The 21,849-nt window shown below is 38.9% G+C and overlaps 2 long non-coding RNA genes across 5 annotated transcripts in view; one reads left to right on the top strand and one right to left on the bottom strand.

Moving 5' to 3' along the window:
- LOC147827749 (uncharacterized) overlaps positions 1-21,849 on the top strand; it is a 54,161-nt gene that overhangs the window by 25,826 nt on the left and 6,486 nt on the right. For all 4 annotated transcript variants that reach the window (XR_015452076.1, XR_015452078.1, XR_015452077.1 and 1 more), the window contains 2 exons: positions 5,813-5,903; positions 6,286-19,826. This is a non-coding gene — a long non-coding RNA (uncharacterized LOC147827749). The remainder of the gene's footprint in view (positions 1-5,812; positions 5,904-6,285; positions 19,827-21,849) is intronic.
- Positions 4,024-21,849, bottom strand: part of LOC106010137 (uncharacterized) — a 28,936-nt gene continuing 11,110 nt past the window's right edge. The window contains exons 3-5 of the long non-coding RNA XR_001184066.3: positions 17,878-17,990; positions 4,638-4,722; positions 4,024-4,471 (exon numbers count right to left, since the gene is read on the bottom strand). This is a non-coding gene — a long non-coding RNA (uncharacterized LOC106010137). The remainder of the gene's footprint in view (positions 4,472-4,637; positions 4,723-17,877; positions 17,991-21,849) is intronic.

Below are 21,849 nucleotides of genomic sequence, written 5' to 3'. Positions count from 1 at the left end.
CATGCTGCTCTCCTTGGAGCCAGGTGATTATGGACTGAAATCTCTACAAATTATGAGCTAAAGAAACCTTTGCTCCTTTAACTTTGAGTGTTGGTTATTTGGTTTCAGCAATGAGAAAAGTAACTAAGACAATATACATGCACAAAGCTGTCTCATATACAGAATTCTTCTGTGCTACCTAGTTCTGCCTGTGGCAAAGCCTCTGGAAAACAAAATTTAGGAAAATTTTGTAAATTCCATTAAAACTATTACAAACAATATGAATTCCTATAAATTCTATAACAAAAAATTGTAATATTGTTAAATTTAACAAATTAATAATTTTACAAAACTGTTATTTGGCTAATTTATCTTCAGCCATTTGGGTTTCATAGATTTCCTTTTTTCTCTCCCATTCCTCACTCTTTGGCCTTTTTATCCCCCTGAAAATTTCCCTGTTCATAAATGGCCCATTCTTTTTTGGAGACTTCACAGAAATATGGGGCCCAAAGCTTCAAGATAATAATGAACCACTTGTTTTCCTGAGGCTTCTGTTCCTGAAATCCCTTAAGGACTTGGACCTTGTGGGAAGATTACAGTTCCTATCAGCAGCCAGGTTGATTCTGCTACTCACTGGCTGGATAACTCTTGCCAAATTCCTCAACCTCTCTGAGCTCTGATTTCCTCATTTGTAATAGAAGAATAATATTTTGTGTTTAAGGAAGAGTTTTATGAGAATTAGGATATGTGAGCAGATGGCCTAGTGCAGTCCTTGAAATGTTGAAATACTTTTTGCTGGCTTTCTACTCTTCCCTATGCAGACTTCCATGGCAGTGGCTCTTCAGCAAGGCAAGGCTCATGCTTGTAATCTTTCCTCCAAGCTTTCTTTCCTCTTTTCGTCAAAGCCTTTCTGCCCAGGCCCTGCCTTCTTATAACTTAGTTTCCAGAAATGAAGAAATAATCCAAGCTATGGTGAGGTGAAAATTGATAAATATCCTTATCAGGTGTTATTTTATCAGATGCTGTAAGCTACTCACACAAATTTCATTCTTCTAGCCTTGTATGCTTTAACTTCTTTCTTGGTATTACAGCTCTGTTTTGGGGGGGGGTGTTCCACCCTCTTCCATGTAATCATGAGCTTAGAAAAGCTGTTGCCATCACTCAGGGTATCCTGAGTGGAAAGTCCATTGTCTATACAGGTTGGCATGTTACTCAATTCAAGCCAACAAATGTGAGCAGTGTTTGCCAGGGAGCTTCTGAATAAGATGTTCTCATCTATTAGGAGCCACCATTGGCTACCATTGGCCACCATTGGCCAGGTCTGTGAGTCACAACATGCTTGTGACCATGAGGAAGGATAGCCTAGTTCGTGAGCAGCATGCTGAGGATGGTAGAGAGAAAGGATAGGTGGACCCAGGGCCCTTGATAATGTAATTGAAACGTTGCATTAAGCAAACGTGGAAATACTATAACTTGGAACCCCTTGGTATATTCAGTAATAGTGCATCTTTTTAACTCATTTGGGCCAGGTTTTCTGTCACTTTGGCTGAAGGTGCTGTGACTGATACAAGAAGGTACTACGTGTGTAAACCAAAGAGAAGACAGAAACTCTGGCCTCCTTAGGGGATACAAAGCAAACAAATGGAAGACTGCTGAGCAAAGTAATTAGATTTAAGTGGCTTCTTTTTTTTAAGAGAAGAGCTTATCAGTGATGTCATGGAATGTCTGGTCACTAACTCAGCAGTGTACATTTTTTTGTAGTGTGGCTTTACCACAGTTTTGGTCCATGTTAGTAGAGTCACACTTATACCAGAGCCATAGGTTAAATAAAGTATATTACTTCATTAAAAAAAGAGAAAGATACGCAGATGGTTATGATAGAATATTGTTCCCAGTGATTATAAAGTCCATTGTGAAAGGCAGAGAAGCACAAAAAAGCCCAAGAAGGGTTTAAATAAAGGCAGGGAAATCAGAGTGGGAGCAGATAGAGAGGAATGCGGGCTATAAATTAACCACAAAAAGAAACTGTAGATCCACACTCTTCTTTCCCAAAGTGAGATAGCTCCGATGCTCTCCTGCCAAGTGAATCAGTGGCATGGTAAGGCGGGTCTTTAAGTTCTTAACCTGTCCCGGTGGTGAGCTAGTTGGAGAGTGGAGGGAAGACAAATTTCCCAGAGGACCCTTCCCAGCCAAGCCACTCTGAGTGGGGCCCTCACTTTGTTCTCAAAGTCTCCTTCTTGAACCCAGATGGAGCCCTCATCTCCCTGGTCTGGTTTTCTTAAAAAAGGGTAAAAAGTAGGAAGAATCAGAACAGTAGTGGCCTCAAGGTGCGATACTAGTTCCAACACTGAGCCTCATTTTCAGGGACACCAGAACCAAGGTGACTGTTATTTTTCACCTCACAAAAGCCTGGCCTCGCCTCGTGCCTCGCTGACTCCTCTTCCTTTACCCATCATCATCATCACTCCAGGTTTTAACAAAGCTCAGCAGCAGTCACTCTCATCGGGAAAGTTTAACAGGAAAGAGCAGACAGTAGGATACAACTACATGAGAATTCAAAAGACCACTGAGGACAGAAAAAAACTGGGGCTTCGATGAGCTTCCTGATTCCTGTGCCTGCAATTGCTGCCGGGACTGAAGTTGAGTGATGTATAAAAAGGCAGCCATTGTTTCAAGAACACTTGGAAAATGCTTTGGGAAAGAAGACTAGGGCTCTGCAATTCCTTTTTTGTGGTTAAGGTATAACCAGCAAACTCTCTATTTGCTCCCACACTGAGTTTTCCACACCTTTAGTTCAAGAGCCCGTAGTTTCAAAAGCTGATGCTGTGAAGGAGCTGAGACTCATGGGCTGGATTTCGGTGGGCAAGTTTGCTATGGAAAGCTAGTCTTGCTGTTTGAATTCTGCCTGCATTTCTTACTGGCCATACCTGTCTTGGTCAGATTACTGTACATCTCTGAGCTTTAGAGTATTTATCTGTGGAATGGGTTTAATAACAGCAATTATCTTAAATGGCTGTTACTAAGATTAAATAAATGAAAAATGTATATACAAAATTGTAAGAGCTACTGGCACTGAGTCAGAGTGTAATCAACATTAGCTATTATTTTAGAAAACAAAAATAATAGTACTGGAGGGAGGTGGTTATTCTGTAGCATCAAAAGGATCAGACAACTGATAATTTAACTTTTTGAACACTCAAAATCCTTTCTTAATTTTATTTTCAAAGATCATGTTTCTAGAGTCTTTAGACAAGAGATTTGTTTTCACACCTTCCTGTTTAATCAGGTTTTTGTTTCTACTCTGACAATTCCAAGTCTCCTCTAAATCCAAGGTTCGAGTCTCCATTTTCATCTTGATATGTCAATAGTATCTGAGATAGAAGGATACTACCTTCTGGAAACTCTTTCTCATTTGACATAAGGACATAATTCTCTCTTGGTTCTCCTCAATCTTTTGGCATAAGGACATAACTCTTTCTTGGTTCTCCTCAATGCCTAGCTAGCTGCTCTTTCTCTGTCTGCTTGGCCATTTCATCCTCATTTTCCTGATTTCTAAACACTAGAATTGCCCTAGGACTCAATCCTGCACATTTCTTCACCTTGACAGATGGGAATTCCATGTTTCTGGTTGCTCAGGCCACTTTCCTCAGGCCTACGCCAACACACAGTCAGGACCACTGACCTGTCCCACACATGTCCTCAGGGGTGCAGGACTTTTTTGTGACTGTTCACCTGGACCCTGTTTCACCTGACTAGAATTCTGCAGGAAATGTAGTTTAGGGTTGGGATGATGTGTGAAGAAAGCCTCAAAGAAACCAAGGCACAGTGACATCAACATCATGAAGGAGCATATTCAATCTCCCCTCATCCTCAACTTTTTCTATTTCTCCTTCATCTGTTCCACATCTGTCCTGCGCCCTGCTGTGTCTGTTATATGAATTCCTTTTATGTGTACTGTGAACTCATCTCCAAATCCCTATAGCACCCACACTATCACCTTGAGCAGAAGAGTTGAATAAATAGATGGGCAAGTTTCCTTAAAGATCAAGTTTTGCCTGAGGAATCTTAGCCTCAGTGTTTTATTTTGGTGGAAATGACAACAGGGTCTGGGATTAAATGACTCAACCTTATCAGTGTTCTTTCTAGGGTGAAGTCTTCTTTCCTAAGTGTGAAGAAGAAAAGAAACCAGAAGGCAAACATACGGCTTCTCTTCCTGACTCTGTCTGGTTTCACATTTGGGAAAATAACCCTAAAGTTCCCCACCTTTATTTTTATTTATCATGAAAAATTAGACTGAAATCAAAATGGGTCTGGATGTCTCACACCAAATAAATAATGAATGCTTGGCATTTTCGAGATGGGGAGGAAGATATCTGGAGTTTACTTTTTTCCTTAAGTATAAAAATCAAAAAGTCAGATAAAATCTTTAGTCCTTGTGTTCTTGCCAATGAAGAGAACTGTGACATTATCCTAGTGGTTCCTTGCTGGCACTCTAGAAAGAGAAACATAAATTTTATAAACTGATACGATGTTCACAATTCCATATGAAAACAAATTTAAGGATCACCAAACCAGGAATGGCCCTAAAACTGTGCAGAGCCCTGATGAATAAATAGAAACACAGTATAAGGTTCTCCACAGAGTGAAGCAAAAGTTACCTAATGTCTTCCTAAAATATACCAGCAGGAATGCAGACTTTAATTAAAGAAGCCATAGGTTGATTTTTCTTTCTGCCTTTTTTCTCTGAAAGACAAATAATAAAAAATGAATGAGGTTAAAAGCAAATGAGAACCATATTGGGAAAGTGAAACATACTCAAACTTCTGGCTAAGCTGCTTGCAAAGAGCTAAAGTTCTTTAATCATCCCATTGGAGATGCAGCCAAAAAATGCAATTTGAAACACACACACACACAACACACACACACGCACATGCACACACACATACACATCTCCACACCCACACCCTCCCTCTTTTTCACTGTAGATGAATCAAGATGGTGGAGACAGGATATGATGAGAACCATTCCTGCCTTCTCCGTACTTTATAAAAGGCTTTGGCAATCAGTTTGAGACATCCATCTATCAGTTCTCATTCTTTAAGCATACAATGTGTGGGGTACATTGGTTGCAAGAGGTAATAAACAGCTGGTCTTGGTAACAGATTACAAATATGCTAAAACAGCAACCTCTTTAAGGCCCAGATTCTTCTAACAGATGATTTTTCTAAAGATAAATCTGAGCATACAAGTACACCACTACATGTGAGTGTGAGAAACAGCAACTTTGTTAGAATTACTAATCTTAAGTAGAAATAAGTTGGTCTCTTATTAGTTAACAAACTGATGAAACAGAGAAGTTTTGATCTGAGGAGAGCTAGGTGAAATTCATAGAGAGGCAAAGTTGACAATAGACTAGGTAGTGTGATTTCAGGACGATGCAGTATGTATCCCATCCCACTCCACCTCACATACTTCAGAGTTTAAGGGTTACAATTTTTTCTGTTTTTTTAATAGACAGAAGACATACTGACATAGTTGATTTATAAAAGTAGAGTGTTTGAGTTGTGGATTTTTCTAATGAAGCCTAACTCATTGATATTAAGAAAATGTGGGGCATTGTGGGAATATGTTTACCCAAGTTGTGATATTTTCTTTTTTCGAAGGGAGCAGTTTGGTGAAATTCCTGGCTTATTCCTCTCCCATTTCTCTCCATTCCTGAGGGGAAGATGGAATGTCTTAACTGGCTGATAAGTGTGAGCATGCTCAGCTTAGATTATTATTCCTCTTGGGAGTGGGCTGCCCAGAGAGAACATGTTTTATTTTGATGTTCTAGGGGAGAGTTCTTCCACTCTTGGTGCCCAGTGTTGGCAAGTGTACTTGGCTGATGTTATGTCCTCCACCCTGGCCTCCTTCCAAAACAACAGGTATTTTTGTTCCCGTTTACCAGTTCTCTGTTTGGCAATTTGTACAAAGCAAAGAGGGAAGCTATTTATTGGCTTCTTTGGGCCACACTCCCCAATGTGGTTTATGTGTCAAGAAAACTGAATGTAGAATTTTAAAATCTTAGTTTTATCCTTGCTTTGTCTTACCTTAGTTGTTGGAATTTGGGGGAGACACTGCGATGGTTTGATAAATATTTCCCAAAGGCTCATAAGTTAAATATTAAGTTCTAGCTTGGGACTCTTCAAAGGTGCTGGAATCTTTAAGGGAAAGGGTCTAGTGGGAGGCCTTTAGGTCACTGGGGGTGTAGCCTTGAAGTGGATACTGGGACCGCAGTATTTCCTTCTCTCCTCCTCTGCTTCCCAGGTGCATGGTGAGCTGTTTTGCTCTGACAAATACTCCTGCCACAATGTGTCACCACAGGCCCAAAACAACAGGGACAACTGATCATGGACTGAAACACCTCAAACTGTGAGCTAAATAAAGCTCTTCTGTTTACAAGTGATCATCTCAGACATTTGTTATAGTGATGGAAAACTAACGCAAACATAAAATGTCTATGTTTAAGTTTTATTGAATGTAAAATTAGTTCATAAAATTACTACCTTATGATTATATATGTAATGGGGTGCCAGACCAAGACTTCTGTAATGCAGTATATTGTCTGAGACTTTTTTCCAACCAGACAAGCTTTTGGGCTCTGTCAAGATATATCTTGACAAATCCTTCCTAGCTGCGTAAAAGTTGACTGATTGGACTATCATTTTCTGGATGAAAATTTAAAAATAAACTTTCTGATTTTTGAGCCCTCACAAACTTGCCCAGCTCTTTGGGAAGAGAAGCTGTAGCAAGGAGCTATTAAATTTTTACAAAAAGATTATACAGGCTTGAAGAATGCAGTAGCTAAGACCTTAACCCTATGTCCCCAGGATCAAAGGTATAGCGATCTACTGGAGGTAGAATAGGATTGCCCCCAACTAAGGACAGGGACAGCGAAGATCTATAAAGTCTCTGCAATGCAATTATCTTGAGTAAAAGTGAAATCAAGGTTGATGATCTGAGCTAAACACAGAGTGTAGAGGTTATGACCCTGTGGACAAGGATTACACTAATGCCTTGGAACAAATAACCATGGAATGTCAGTGGCAAACTCAATAAGCCCTATTTAGCTCAAGACTGCAATTTGATTAAGGGTTGGCTAATCTATGCTGGGCTCAGCTGCATGGCTCCACTAATTTTCAATAGATAAATTCAAATATGTGCGAGTCTACTGAAGTTTAGCTTATTTAAGAGGGCTGGGCTGGGGTGACTCAACTCAGTTCCACAAAGACGCATGAGGTTTCTTAAGGCCAAGGCCTAATCTTAGAAATGATACATTTTTGCTTCCTTCTTTTTGTATTGACTAATGCAAATCACATAGCTAAGTCTAAATTGAAGGGGTGGGAAATATACTCTATCTCTTTAGTGAAGAAACTCCAAAGTCATATGCCAAAGAGTATGGGTGTGGAGTGTTGTGGAGAACTAGAACTAATGATGCAATCTGCCAGAGTGGGGGAGGTCAGATTTGGACACACACAGTGAGCTTCACCTAGGCACCAGTGTTTGTGCTCCGGAGAATTATGGCTGTACAAGGAAACATGCATTCAAAAGAGTTGCTATCTTTGCACGCAACACTATAGTGATGTGGGAAAGAACATCACAGCAGTAGAAGTCAAGGGTAGCTGTTATGGAGGAATAATAAAGATTATGGTGGATGCTGTTCTCTCCCTGAAAAAAATTGTAAACCTTGAAACTGTTAAGCTTCTGGAAGTCTTGGACAATCTGAGTCACTGTTGAGATGGTGGGGAGAAGAATTTAAAAATGAGACTCTGGGTGCCCTGATAATATAACATGCATCTGCCAGAGAGTACTTGGAAAATTCACAGAGGTATGCATACTCTGAATTGCTGACCCAGATAATTCTATGTGCAAATGAAAACCATTCACAAATGAACCCACCCCATTTAGTGCTGCCACTCTATTTTCTTTCTAATTTCCTAGATTTTATGGTTGAATGTATTTATATAATGTTCAATGTTATCCTTAAAGGTTTTGTAGAACTCAGCAGTGAATCCACTAGGTCCTGGGCTTTTTTTAGTTGGTAGATTTTTTTATGACTGTGTCAGTTTGATTACTTGTTATTGGGTTGTTAATCATATTTACATCTTCTTGGGTTAGTTGTGGTAGTTCATGTGTCTAGGAATCTGTCTACTTCTTCAAAATTCACTAACTTGTTGGAATATAATTTTTCAAAGTAGTTATTATCTTCTGGATTTCCACAATGTCCACTGTGATTTCACTTTTTTCATTTCTAATTGCATTGATGTATTTTCTTGCTTTCTCTTGGTAAGTCTGGTGAGGGGCTTTTTTATTTATTCTTTCAAAGATCCAGCTCTTTGATTTATTGATTTTTTGTCTCAATTTTATTGATTTCCACTCCCATCTTTATAACTTCCCTCTTTAATTTCAGTTTGGGACTGGTTTGTTGTTGTTTCTCAAGTATCTTATGATTGCTCATGAGGTTGTCTATTTGAGCTTGCTCTGTTTTCCTAATCTGAACATTGATTATGATGAATTTTCCTCTTAGAAACAAATTCATAGTATCCTACAGGTTTCAACAAGTTGTATCGTCATTGTCATTAACCTCCAGATTTTTAAATTTCTTCTTTGATTTCTTCTGTGATCCATTGGTTGTTTAGGAGTATATTAATTTTCCAGAAGCTTGTACCATTTTCAAAATTTCTTCTGTTGTTGATTTTTATTTTCATTGCACAGTGGTCTGATAGTATGCATGGGGTAATTTCTGTTCTTTTATATTAACTTAAGCAGGATTTCTGGACTAGCATGTGATCTATGTTGGAAAAAGTACCATGTGCTGCTGAAAAGAATGTATATTCTGTTGCAGAGTGGTGGAATACTCTGTATATATCCATTAAGTCCATACTTTCAAGAGTGTGGTTCAGTTCTGAAATTTCTTTATTGGTTTTTTAAATTAATTTTATGGTACACTTCTGATACACATAATGATAACATTCATCGTAGGGTATTTGTGCATGTACATGATATATACTGGTTCTTCTTTCTTCCCCATTCTCCCTTCCTTCTTTCAACCCTTCTCATTTACAAAAGCTATGTTTCCAGTTATTCTTTCTATTCTATTTTGTTTTTCTTTTCTCTTCCTTCCCTTCCACCTCCTCCTTCCCTTGCTCCCCTTCACATTTGAACATTTTTTTCCTACTTTTCTATATCTGTCATCTATTTTGGTCCTTATTTACCCTTTCAGTTTCTCACACAAGAGAAACAATATAATATGTAAACTTGTGTGTCCCATTTATTTCATTTAAAAGTATGGTCTCAAGGTGCATCCATTTATGTAAAAGTGTCTCAAGCTTTTCCTTCTTTATGGCAGAGTAGTACTCCATTGTACATAAAAAATACATTTTGTTTATCCATTCATCCATTGATGGGAATTGGGGCTGTTTCCAAGGTTTAGCTATTACAAATTGTGCTGCTATAAACATGGGTGTGCATATATCAGAAATGTCTTTTTTTTTTTTTTTTTTTGGTACTGGGGAACGAACTCGGGTCTTTGTGCTTGCGCAGCAGGCAACAAAACCACTGAGCTAAATCCCTACCCCTGGGTGTGCATATATCATTCTGGTATGATGCTTTTGGAAAGATATCAAGAAGGGAAACAGCTGGGTCAAATGGAACTTCTACTTTCAGTTTTTTGAGGAATCTCCACACTCATTTTCATACTTGTTGCACCAATTTACATTCCCACCAACAGTGGAGAAGAGTTCCTTTATTCCTGTAGCCATGCCAGCATTTGTTATTGGTTGATTTCTTGGTGATAACTGTTCTTTCTGAAGTGAGATGGAATCTCAGTGTTGTAATTTGCAATTCTTGAATAACCAGTGATGTTGACATTTTTTCATATATTTATTTGCTTTTCACACTTCTTCATCTGAGAAATGTCTGTTCATTTCAGATGCCCATTTTTGGATTGGGTGTTTAAATTTGGGGGTCTGTTTTTTAAATTTTTTAATATATTTTATATATTAGTCCTTTCAGGGATAGCTGGTAAAACAATTTCATATTGTGTGGGTTGTCTCTTTAATTTTTTTAAAATTAATTTTATTGGTATATTTTAAGTTTACAATATAAGGACATTCATCATTGGAAATGTGTACCTTTACATAATATATCTTAGTTCGTATTTTTTCCTCATTCCCCTGCCCTCCCTTCAAGACCTCCACCACTCCCTATTTACAAGGACTTTGTTTCCATTTTTTCCTTTTCTCATATTAATTCCATTTCCTTCTTTCCTTTCTCCAATTCCTCCCACTTCCCCTTCCCCTTTGGACCTTTTCTTCCTATTTCATTTTATCTGTTATACCTTGTAATCCTTATTTACACTTTCAGTTCTCACACCAGAGAAACTATTCAGTATTTACACATGACTGTCCTATTTATTTCACTTAAGAGTATGGCCTCAGTGTGCATCCATTTAGTTGTGGGCCCAAGCTGCTTGGGTCTCCTCTCTTTCCTTTGTTGGTGGTTTCTTAACCTGTGCAAAAGCTTCGTAATATGGTGAGATCATAGTTGTTGAGTCTTTGTAATATTTCCTCTGCAACTGAGGATTTGTTCATAAAGTCTTTGCCTACACTTATGTCTTCAAGAGTTTTACTATTCTATCTTTCAGTAGATTGAGTGTTTTATTTTAATATTTAGATCATTGATCCATTTTGATGTTGGTTTAGTGCATGATGAGAGATATGGGTCTAGGTTTAATCTTTAGCATATCGAAAGTCAGCTTTCCCAGCACTATTTATTAAAGAAACTATCTTTCCTCCAGTGAAGGTGTTTGGCTCCTTTGTCAAAGATAAGGTAGCTGCATGTGTTTGGAGTTGTTTCTGCATTTTCAATTATATTCCACTGATCCTCAGGGCTAGTTTGTGGGTTTTTTTCCCAGTACCATGCTATTTTTATCACAGTAGCTTTGTAGTATAATTTCAAGCCGAAGATCATGATGCTCCCTACCTTGCCAATTTTTTTTGGCCTATGATTGTTTTTGCTATTCTAGGTCTTTTCTTGTTCCAAATAAATTTTAGGTTTGTTTTCTCTAGTGCTGTATGCTATTGGTATTTTGATTGGGGTTGCATTAAATATGTATAACAGTTTCAGTAGTGTATTAGGATACAAAGTCAACATGCAAAAATCAATAGCATTCCTGTGCACAAATAACAAATGAACTGAGAGAAAAATTATGGAACTAGTACTTTTCACAAGAGCATCAAGAAAAAATGAAATACTTAGGAATTAACCTAATGAAGAAAGTAAAATACATTTACAGTGAAAACTACAGCATTCTGAAAAAGGAGATCAAAGAAGATATCAGAACAGGGAAAAATATCCCTTGTTCTTGAATAGAGAACCAATATAGTGAAAACAGCCATACCTTTTTATTAGTTTTTTGTTTAAATGATCTATCTCTTTGCAAAAGTCTGGTGTAAAATCCCCTGCTGTGATTGTTAGTGTTTATTTGATTATTTTTATTTCAGCAGTTTTTGTTTTATGGGGATAGGTGCTCCGATATTTGGTGCATATATATTTATAAGTGTTATCTCTTCTTGTTGGATTATTCCCTTAACTAGCATGTACTGACCTTCTTTTTCTCTTCTAATCAGTTTTAGCTTGAAGTTTGCCATATCTGATATTAGAATTGCTACCCCTGCTTGTTTTTAGGGTTCTGGTGCATGCAATTGCTTTCCAACCTTTAACTTTCAGTCTGTGAATATCTTTTTGGGTTAGATGTGTTTCTTGTATGCAACAGATTGTTGGATTCTGTTTTTTTATCTAGTCTGCCAGTCTGTGTGTTTTAGTTGGACAGTTGAGGACATTAACATTGAGAGATATTACTGAGCTATTTACTATCATTGCCTTCTTTATCTGATGGTGTATCCTTTGTTTTTCTTTCCTGATGTTTTTTTTTGTTTGTTTATGCATTGATCTCACTAGGTTCCTCTGTGCTTTGAGCTGTGGCTGGTTTGTTGTTTCTGTCAAGAATATTCTTAAATATTTTCTCTAGAGCTGCTTTAACACTCATATATCTTCTGAGCTGCACTTTTTCATGGAAATACCTTATTTTCCATCTATTTTGAAGAATTGCTTTGCTAGGTAAGTTATTCTGGGTTGGAAGTTATTTGATCTTAGGGCTGAGATACTTCACCCCAAGCTCTTCTGGCATTGAGCGTTTGTGTTGTGAAGTCTGCTGTGATTGATTTCAATTGATTTACCTTTATATGTGATTCTTTTAGTTTTCTCTGGCTGCTTTTAAATTCTGGATTTTTGCTGGGTATCTGGTAATTTAATAAAGATATGCCTTGGTGAACTTCTCCTTTCATAATAATTGTTTGGTGTTCTATAGGCATCACTCTCTTGTGTTTTAAACTGTTTTCTTATATTTGGAAAATGTTTTTACATAATTTTTTTATGCATGTTAGGGAATCCATCTGTGCTATCTGCTAGTTTTTCTTCTAACTTTAGTGTTATATTGGTTTTCTTGTTGTCATCTAGTAGCTGCTGGATAGTCTTCTCTTGTTCTCTTATTTTCCTTTTGGCTTCTTTAAAATCTTTGTCATAATTCACTATTTTGTCCTCAATATCGGACATTCTGTCTTCACATTGGTCATTTTTGCAATATATGAATTCTATACAGTTTTTTATTTCAGGTATTCCCATCTGACATATTTTTTAGGATTTCATATTTTTGTTGATTGAATCTGTTATTCAGATTTTGAACTATTTTTGTTAGCTTGTCCAGTTCTTTACCTACTTCCCTGAAATTCACCATGGGTATATTGACTGAAATTGCTGTGAATTTTTGATTCATTTGTTCTTTGAACTCATCTATTTTCTTCATCTCTTCTATGAACTATTCATAGATTTCTGCTACCTTGTATTGATTTTATTCTCCCTTTGTGACTCCTTGCTCTGTCTTGGGAGATTTGATGGGACGGTGTTGAGATCTGTTTCCTTGCTTCCTCATTCTCCTCTGTGTATCTGTGTTTATTTGTTCATATACAGAGACTGCCAAAAAATGTATAGACACTTCAGGAAAAAAAAACTTGTATAAATATTTTAATAGCAAATTAATTGAGACATCATGAGAGTAACACAAGGTACTTTTGACCTCTACAATTACGAGAGGTGCTCAAAGTGATGGCCATTAGCTTCCGGACATTTATTAGTATGGTGCACTACTGGTTGGGTAAGCTTGGTCATTGAGATGGCTGCACACGCATTTTCAATTTCTTCTCTAAGCACCAGAAGTGTAGGGGGTTTTCTGTGATATGTGACATTCTCTAGGGTCCCCCATGTGAGAGTAACATCATCGGTTGAAAAGATATCATATTATTTTAAAAAAATACATATGGCCCCCTCTTTTTTTTTTTGGAGGGGAGGTTATTGCAGGTTGGGGACTAAAGGAGTGAGGAGAGTTTGTGGCTTATATGTTGCCTCCCTGTGAGTAAGTTTCAGCTTTGTACTTCCAGAGCTACTGTTGTTCCTTCTGTTATTTATTTTAAGTAATTTCAATTCTGTCCCTATGTTTTGCCAAAAGAATACTTACTACAACAGCATCCATAGATTCAATCTTATAGCACTTCTATATGATAGTCCCTGCACTTACTCTTCTCCCCTTTGTCTGTTCTCCATGCCCTCTATGACAGTTTATTATTTGTGGTTGCTCTGCAATCAGGTAGGTGAGGTGGAGTAAGGAGAATAAGAGGTGGTTGGATGAGTAGGGGGAGGTTTGGAGGGGGAATAGTGGTAGATAAGAAGGTAAGGTTGATCCGGGGTCTGATTTTATTGGAGTACTTTTAGTTGACTTGGGTGAATATTAAGAGTTTTCAGAGGATATTTTGTTGGGGGAAGGGCGAGATATGGGAGAAAGGGGATTCACTTTGAAATTGAGGAAAGCTATGTGGTTGTCAGAACTTGCTGATAGGAGAGTAAGCTAGGTGAGCTACAAAGAGCCAAAGCCTTAGGATGGGGAGCATTGTGACTGTGTTTAGATGCCCCCCAAAGCCTCTTGCAGATGAAGTGGGACTTTCTTTTTCCAAACTTGTAAAATCTTCCTCCCCAGTTTTTAAATTCCCCATACTTAGCTCCCTTGAAGTCACTCCTATCTTCTCTAGTATTGTTCCTCAATCTTCCCCATGTTAGTTACTTTTCTCTCGTTGCTGAGACAAAATACCTGACACCCAAGTTAAAGGGGAAGGGGCTTATTTGGCTCATAGTTCGTGGAAGTTTCAGTCCATAATCAGCTGGCTCCAAGACATGAATGGCAAACAGCGTCACTGAGGAGAAACAATACAGTGCACACAAGACAGTAAAGGCAACAAGGAGGTTTAACAGCATCTTTCTGCCCCTTTTATCTTATTCTGACTACTGGGATCACAGGAGTGCCAAACTAGTCACTCATGTGCAGTGTTTTAATAATCACAGGCCCTTAACCCCCTTAATCACACATTCCAGATTCAATTACCTTGAAAAAGAAAGTAAAAAAAAAAGGGGTTTGAGGTGAAGAAACTAGATAGGGAGCAGAAACGGAGAGAACTTAGACACCTATTGAATCAGAGCCAATGAAAGAACAAATACACAAAAGTAACAACCAAATAAACACAAGAAATCATAAAAGAACATAACATAACCCCACATTACTAAGAAAATCAAGAAACATACAAAAACTTAAATCTATAAGATGTCCAATGGGGAATATTTATATTCCAATGAGGCACTGTATATATGATTCTCAAACAGGTTCTTTGCCAGAAAGTCTGAGAGCTTCAGTTTTATTTTAATTATATTTATTATCATGTAGGTAACAATATAATCACATGGTTTAAAAGTTAAAATTGTAAGTAACTAAATAACTTTCCTCTAATCCTAAAAAGGCATATGTTTGAGTCAAATAGATACAGATACAAGTCCTGGATTTCCTGATGATTAACTGGTGATCTTGGATCGGTAGCTTAGTGTCTTGGTCTTCTGGAGTGGAAGCAGTAATCTATGTATCATAAAGTTATGATTAAATGAAATGATATGTATAAAGTACTTGGCATAAAGTTGGCACTTGATAAATAATAACTACTATTATCTTCACAAAACACAGACACAAGTGGGCAAGAAAATACTTGTGTTCATTCTTCCTATACCTGGCCTTACTTTCCATCTTGAATCCTCATTCAAATTGATACAGAAAAATTACTGCAATTACTTTTGAGTAAGTCCAGTCAAATCCATTGATTTCCAAGCCACTATGGAAAACTTTTATAATTAAGCCACTCTCAAGATTTTCTTCTGCCACTTTTCTTACCATTGGCCGCTCTCTGTTCCAGTTAGCAGAACGTGTGGCTAATCTTACACATGTCAACACCTCATGGGATAGAGGGAGAGGCATCCTCCTTCTGGGCACATACTTCTCATCCTTGGTTTGTCTTTGTGCTGCTGACACGCTCCCTCAGAGTCAGTCTGTATGCAGCCAAGATACCCTCCCATATACCAGCAGTCCTCCAAGGTACATCTATGTTCTACCAGAACTTCAGCAGTCCCATTCCTGGGCTGCATCCTTCTGATCCACTGAACTAGGGATGTTGTGCTTGGGAACATCATAGTCAATGATTTTTTGTTTGCTTTTTTTTGAAAGAATAATTTCTTAAGATTTATTGCCTAAATGTGAAAACTAGGTAACGTATAGATGTGTGTATGTATAATTTATATAATTATCAGAATTACTTACTAGATGCTAAAATAGATCAACTTTGCAATAACAAAAATTATTTACCTTCATTAGTTATATGAAGATCTTCATAAATGAATTTTACAAAGAAAAAATTGTATATTTTAAGACATATGGTGATTATACAATTTTATTACAGGGTTAAAAACAATGGCGGGGGAGCTGGGGATTTAGCTCACTGGTTTCGCTGCCTGCTGTGCAAGTGCAAGGACCTGAGTTCGATCTCCAGTACCAAAAAAACAAACAAACAAAAAACAATGCTAAAACAATGGCGACAGGGCCAGGGATTTAGCTCAGTGGCATTGTGCCTGCCTCCCAAATGCAAGGTCCTAAGTTCAATTCCCAGTACCAAAAAAAAAAAAATTAAAAAAACAATGGATTAAAATAGAAATGCTTGGGCCAGGGATCTAGCTCAGTGGTTCCAGCGCGTGCAATGCAAGTGCAAGGTCCCGAATTCGATCCCCGGTACCAAAAAAAAAAAAAAAAAAGAAAAAGAAAAAGAAACACTGAACCAGCTGGAACAGAGGTTAGGTAGAACTCTTGAAGACATTGGTGTAGGAAAAGATTTTATGAACAAAACCTCAGTTGCCCATGAACTAGCACAAACAATCAACAAGTGGGATCTCTTCTTATTAAAAAGCTTCTGCACAGCAAGAAGCTCTGTGAAGATACAACCCACAATGTGGGAAAACATTTTCACCCGGTGTTCCTCAGACAAAGGTCTACTATCTCAAATCTATAAAGAACTTAAAAAAATCAGACTTCCCAAATTTAAAGACCCAATCCAAAAATGGGCATCTGAAATAAACAGACATTTCTTAAACAATGAAGTAGAAATAGCAAAAAACACATGAAAAAATGTTCAACACTACTGGTCATTTGAGAGATGTAAATGAAAGCAATGCTGAGATTCCACCTCACCCCAGAAAGAATGGCTGTTATCATGAAATCAACCAACAACAAATGCAGGTGGGACTGTGGGGAAAGAGGAACCCTGCTCCACAGTTGGTGGGAGTGTAGACTGGCCATTGTGGAAATCAGTATGGAGGTACCTCAAAGAACTAGGATTGGAAGTTTCATTTGACCCAGCTATTCCCCTGCTGGGTATCTTCCCCAAAGAATTAAAAGAATCATACCACAGTGATATATGTGCACCCATGTTCATAGTAGCACAGTTTGTAATACCTAAAACTTGGAAGCAGCCCAAATGCCCATCAACTGGAGACTGGATAAAGAAAATGTGGGTTTTTTTTTTCCTAAAATGGAGTACTATTCAGCCATAAAAATGATAAATTAGAGACATTTATAGCTAAATGGATGTACATTGAGGCAATACTCTTAAGTGAAATAAATAGGACACAAATGTGTAAAAATGGTTTCTGTAGTGTGAAAAACTAAAAGTGTAAATAAGCACTAGAAGGTATAATAGATAATGTGAAATAGGAAGAAAAGGGGTAAAGGGGAAGGAGAAGTGGGAAGGGTAGGGGAAAGTAAAGAAGGGAATGGAATTAATATGAGAAAAGGGAAAAAATGGAAACAAAGTCTTTGTAAATAGGGAGGGATGGAGGGGTTGAAGGGAGGGTAGGGGAAGGGGAAAAAATAAGAACCAAGAGAGTATGTAAAGTTGCACATCTCGAATGATGAATGTCATTATACTCTACACCTAAAATGTACCAATAAAAGGATATACAAAAAAAACCCCCCAATGGACTGGGGATTCAGCTCAGTGGCACCATTCCTGACTCCCAAGCACAAGGTCCTGAGTTTGATCTCCGCTACTGGGGATCCAAAAAATTAAAAAAAGGTGATAACAACATTTCAGAAGTCAATATCATATGCCAATGTGGAGCAATCATTAACAATATAGCCTCTAATACAAGGTGTACATTCTGAACTCATTCCCAAGTCCAAATCTTGTGCTCATTCCTTCAGACCAAAGACAGTAAGGTATGGTCTATAGAGGAAGCATGGTTCTTACATTTTTCAAGGGTGGTTAAAACAAAAAGAAAGCACAACAAGAATCAGGGCTTAAAAGCATTTTAATGATTAAATTATTTAGGTTTACTTAAACCCAAATAAAAACGAGTAAAAGTGAAATACATTTTTCCACCTACCTGAATCCTGAAGATCAAAGTGTTTCCTGTCATGTGGTGTTTGCTCATATTTGCTCATGCCTGCTAAGCTGAGGTGTAAATGGGTGCAGATTCTCAGGAGTTTAATTTTGCACCTATCAGTTTTAAACAAAGATCAACTTAAGAATTTCACAACTGGAAGTTATGTTACAGATGCAGCCATGTATTAGCAAAGACAGAAGAATCTCAAAGCATTATTTTAAATAGAAAAATACTTTAAAATCTGCGTATATATCAATACTGTACTAGGGAAAAAATTATGGCACATTCAGACAATGGACTGCAACACACCAATAAAACAATAATTTATTGTGAAGAAAGATCTCTGGTCTTTATGTGAAGAAAAAAAAAACATAGTACAAAAAAATAAAAAGAATATATGTCCAAGGTCAAATATGGGGTGGAAAGCCTACAATGCCATTTTATAGTAAGCCCTGTACAGAAGAAGTTTGCCAATCCCTGCTTTGGACTATGGGCTTCCACAGTAAAGTTTCTTATTCTGACCTTTGGCTACAGAACTTGGGCTCTGGAATTGGACTAATCTGAGCTTTCTTCTTGGTCTTCTTAATCTGAGCTTTCTTCAGTTGTCACTGAGTGACAGGAAGTTCTCCACAGCCTCCCTAGGCACCCAATTTTCTCACCGGCAAAACAAGGAATGTGCCTACCATTTAGGGCTTCTGTGAGTATTAAAGAGAGTGTGGGGAGATCTTTATTGCATTAACTGATTCTCAGTACATCCACATAGGGAAGGTATCCCTGACTTACCCAAAAGAAAATTGAACCCCAGATGTGCAGTTGTTGAGGGAATGGGGCTCTCCCAGGGCTGGGGCGGCTCAGAGCTTGTGCAGACACAGATGTGGGCATGCCAGGAACACATTTGCTGGTGGAGGGGAGGGAGCAGGAGGGGCCAGGGAGGACTAGTGTGACCTGAGGACTAGTGCAACCTTAAGTTAGAGAGATTAACAGCAAGGTGGTCTCAGGCCTTCAGCCAGTTCTCCTGAAAGCCCTCTCCAAGCAGAAAGAAGTGCCCTCCTTTCAGACCTTCCACTCCAGAGCCTCCTGGCCCCTTTCCTGGCCATCTATGCCCCATGTCCCAGTTCTGGAGGTGCAGATAAGTAGCTCAGTGAAAGGAACATTTATGCAGAGATTTCTGGTAGTGGAGAAGGGGAAGATGTGCCAGAAAGACAAGCCTAAGCCCAACATCTTAAGAACATCCAGCAGGAGAAACCAAGACATGAACTCTAAGGCCAAGTCCAGTACAGGAGAAGCACCCTGAAGTAAGGAGACATTTGGATTTGGAGGGAAGTACGAGCCAAGCTAGAAGAAGGGAAGTGCCTGGAAGCTGCTTCCTGATAGGCCAGCTAGAGGACAGAGCATCACACGTGCATCTGCAGGGATGGGTCATACATAGGCTATGAGCCAAAACTTCATCTCTGCCCATCCTTATGCTGTGCTTCCAAGGGAAGTTCCTCCTTTTCTTGCTTCCCTTATAAAACATCCATCAGAGCAGTACCCTGCACAATGTTGGGGTTAAATCTTTGTTGACATGAAGTGAAAGTCATCTTTCATGGGTCTGAGATTAACCAGGAACCTCTATGGAAGATCTCCTTCACCTGATTACATTCAAAACAGTAAATAACTCTTAGAATGCACTTCATAATAGCAGCACACTCATTTTAGTGTTCTGAAGTTGTTCCAGCAGATTGTAATCTACAGTCTTCATTTCATATGGTCATGTTTTTCGACTTTCAGACAGGAAATGATAGTGATTCTTGGCCCCATCATGAAATCATTCTATGATTCCAGGTCCCAGGAGTTGCTTCTTGACTGTGGTCTCAGTCACTCCACCCAGGAAATGGGAATAAGAGATTCATTCTTGAAAACATGAAGATGGATTAGAAATAATATTTTTAAAGTTATTTCCTAGCTAGGTAAGAGAATACTGCATGTTTCACAGATTTTCCCAGAGACAAAATAACAGAGATGTAAAAAGTATTTGGGTAATCATTGCTCCAGTGTTTGAAAGGGAATGCTTCTCAAAAAATGGGCCATTCACAGCTGACACAAAGAATGGAATCAGTAGAAGTCTTAGTTACTTTTCTCATCACTGAAACAAAATGCCTGACACTCAAAGTTAAAAGAGGAAAGGTTTATTTCAGCTTGCAGTTTGTAAAGGTTTTAGTCCATCGATGGCTGGCTGTATGGCTGGCATAGTAGAAAGACTTCACAAAGGAGAAACAGCTCATGACTTGGGAGGTAGAAAGCGGTGAGCAGCAAGCAGCCAGCCTCCCTTTCCCTTTTATGGCATCCAGGCTACCAGCCTTTTGGGTGGTTCCACCCAGAACTATGCTAATTCCAATCAGTGAACTAATTTAGTGCCATGCACCCTTAATGCCAGTATCACACAGCCTAGATCCAGCCAGCTGTGAAAAGCCCCACCTATGAGCACATGAGGCTTTGGGGGACATCTAGATACATGCCATAACAGTAGGCTTTAGGAAGCAGAAAGCCCTCAGTGAAATAGCTCACTAAACCCCAGTCTTGGCTTTGGTTTAAATCCCCATTAAAGTCTGATAAGAGGCTCTTGGTGTTACATCTGGCACTGGCAACGCCCTGGAGTCCAGCTGGCCTTATAAAACTCTTTCACCTGTGCATATATTCCTGTTCACCATGCAGGGAAGACACCCACTGTGTTGGGCCCGGGGATCAAGAAGCAAGTCTGCTGGCCCATATGCCATGCTGTTCAGACCTTACAGGGTCAGCCACATGCATCAGAGATGCCCACCTCGAACACTTCTAATCCCCACCATCACTAAGCTCCTTCATACAATGTTGATAATCATCACCTTGCCTGCAATCAATGGAGAAACGCCTGCTGTGTGTGAGGAACTGCAGATGCCAAAATAAAAAGTTAGAAATGAAAGTGACTTAGTAAAGAACATTAATCCAACCTTTGTATTATGGTTTAGATCTAAAATGGCCCCCAAAGCCTTATGTGTTTGGAAGGTGTGGATTGTGGGGACATTATAGCTGGCTTGCTGTTGGGAGGTAGGGTCTGGTTGGAAGAGGTGGGTCGATGGGAGCATGATCCTCAGACGGGAACATCTTCCTTCCTGGCTCTGCCATTCACTCTCTGCTCCCTGGATGCCATAACATGAGCGGCTTTCCTCTGCCAGACCTTTCTGCCATGCCTCCCTGCCAGAGAGCCAGCCAACAATGGACTGAAAACATGAGCTAAAATAAACCTCTTCTTTAGTTGTAGGTGTTGGGTATTGGGTCTCAGCAAGAAGGAAGTAACTGACACCTTAATTTTACTACTAGTACAGAGACTGAGCCAGCCTGCCCAAGGTTCCAGACTGCAATATGAAGAGCAGATCCCAGGTCTCCCAACAAGACATTGAATGGAATGTGCTTTTGCTACTCTGCAGGTTGTGCAGGGCAGTGGCAATGGGAAGTACCAAAAGCCCCTCTTTACTGTCTGTTAAGTGTCTTTCGGGCCGGGGATTTAGCTCAGTGGTTTTGCCTCCTGCTGTGCAAGCCCAAGGACCCAAGTTCAATCCCCGGTACAAAAAAAAAAAAAAAGAAAGCCTCTTTCAGCCTCACTCTGTGGGTTTGGGTCCAGGCCACTCCTGCACCCCATGGCTGTCAGTGCACAGAAAGTGAGCCAAGTCCCATGAGGGAAAATAGGCAGCCAGCCTTAAAGTCTCCCCAGGCCTATAAAAAAGGATACTCAGAAAGCCATCTATCCTGACCATCCCCCTCCTACTCTAGGGCTGAAACTTAATTAATCATGTTTGCATCTGGATCCAGACAAGACAATAGCAGGGATGTGTTTTTGGTTAGGAACTGAAGCTGCATTCACAAAGGAATGTTGATTAGTTAGCGGCCGGTATCATTTTTCATGCCTTTTTAAGTTACAAAAAATTTTAATATCAAAGCATTTCTCCCTGCACT

The sequence above is a fragment of the Heterocephalus glaber genome, unplaced genomic scaffold (genome assembly GCF_053883595.1).
Source record: "Heterocephalus glaber isolate CG9 unplaced genomic scaffold, H.glaber_assembly_v1.0 deba00001442, whole genome shotgun sequence".
Classification (NCBI taxonomy): domain Eukaryota; kingdom Metazoa; phylum Chordata; class Mammalia; order Rodentia; family Bathyergidae; genus Heterocephalus; species Heterocephalus glaber.
The sequence above is the reverse complement of the archived record's forward strand: the minus strand, read 5'-3'. Positions and strand labels throughout refer to the sequence as shown.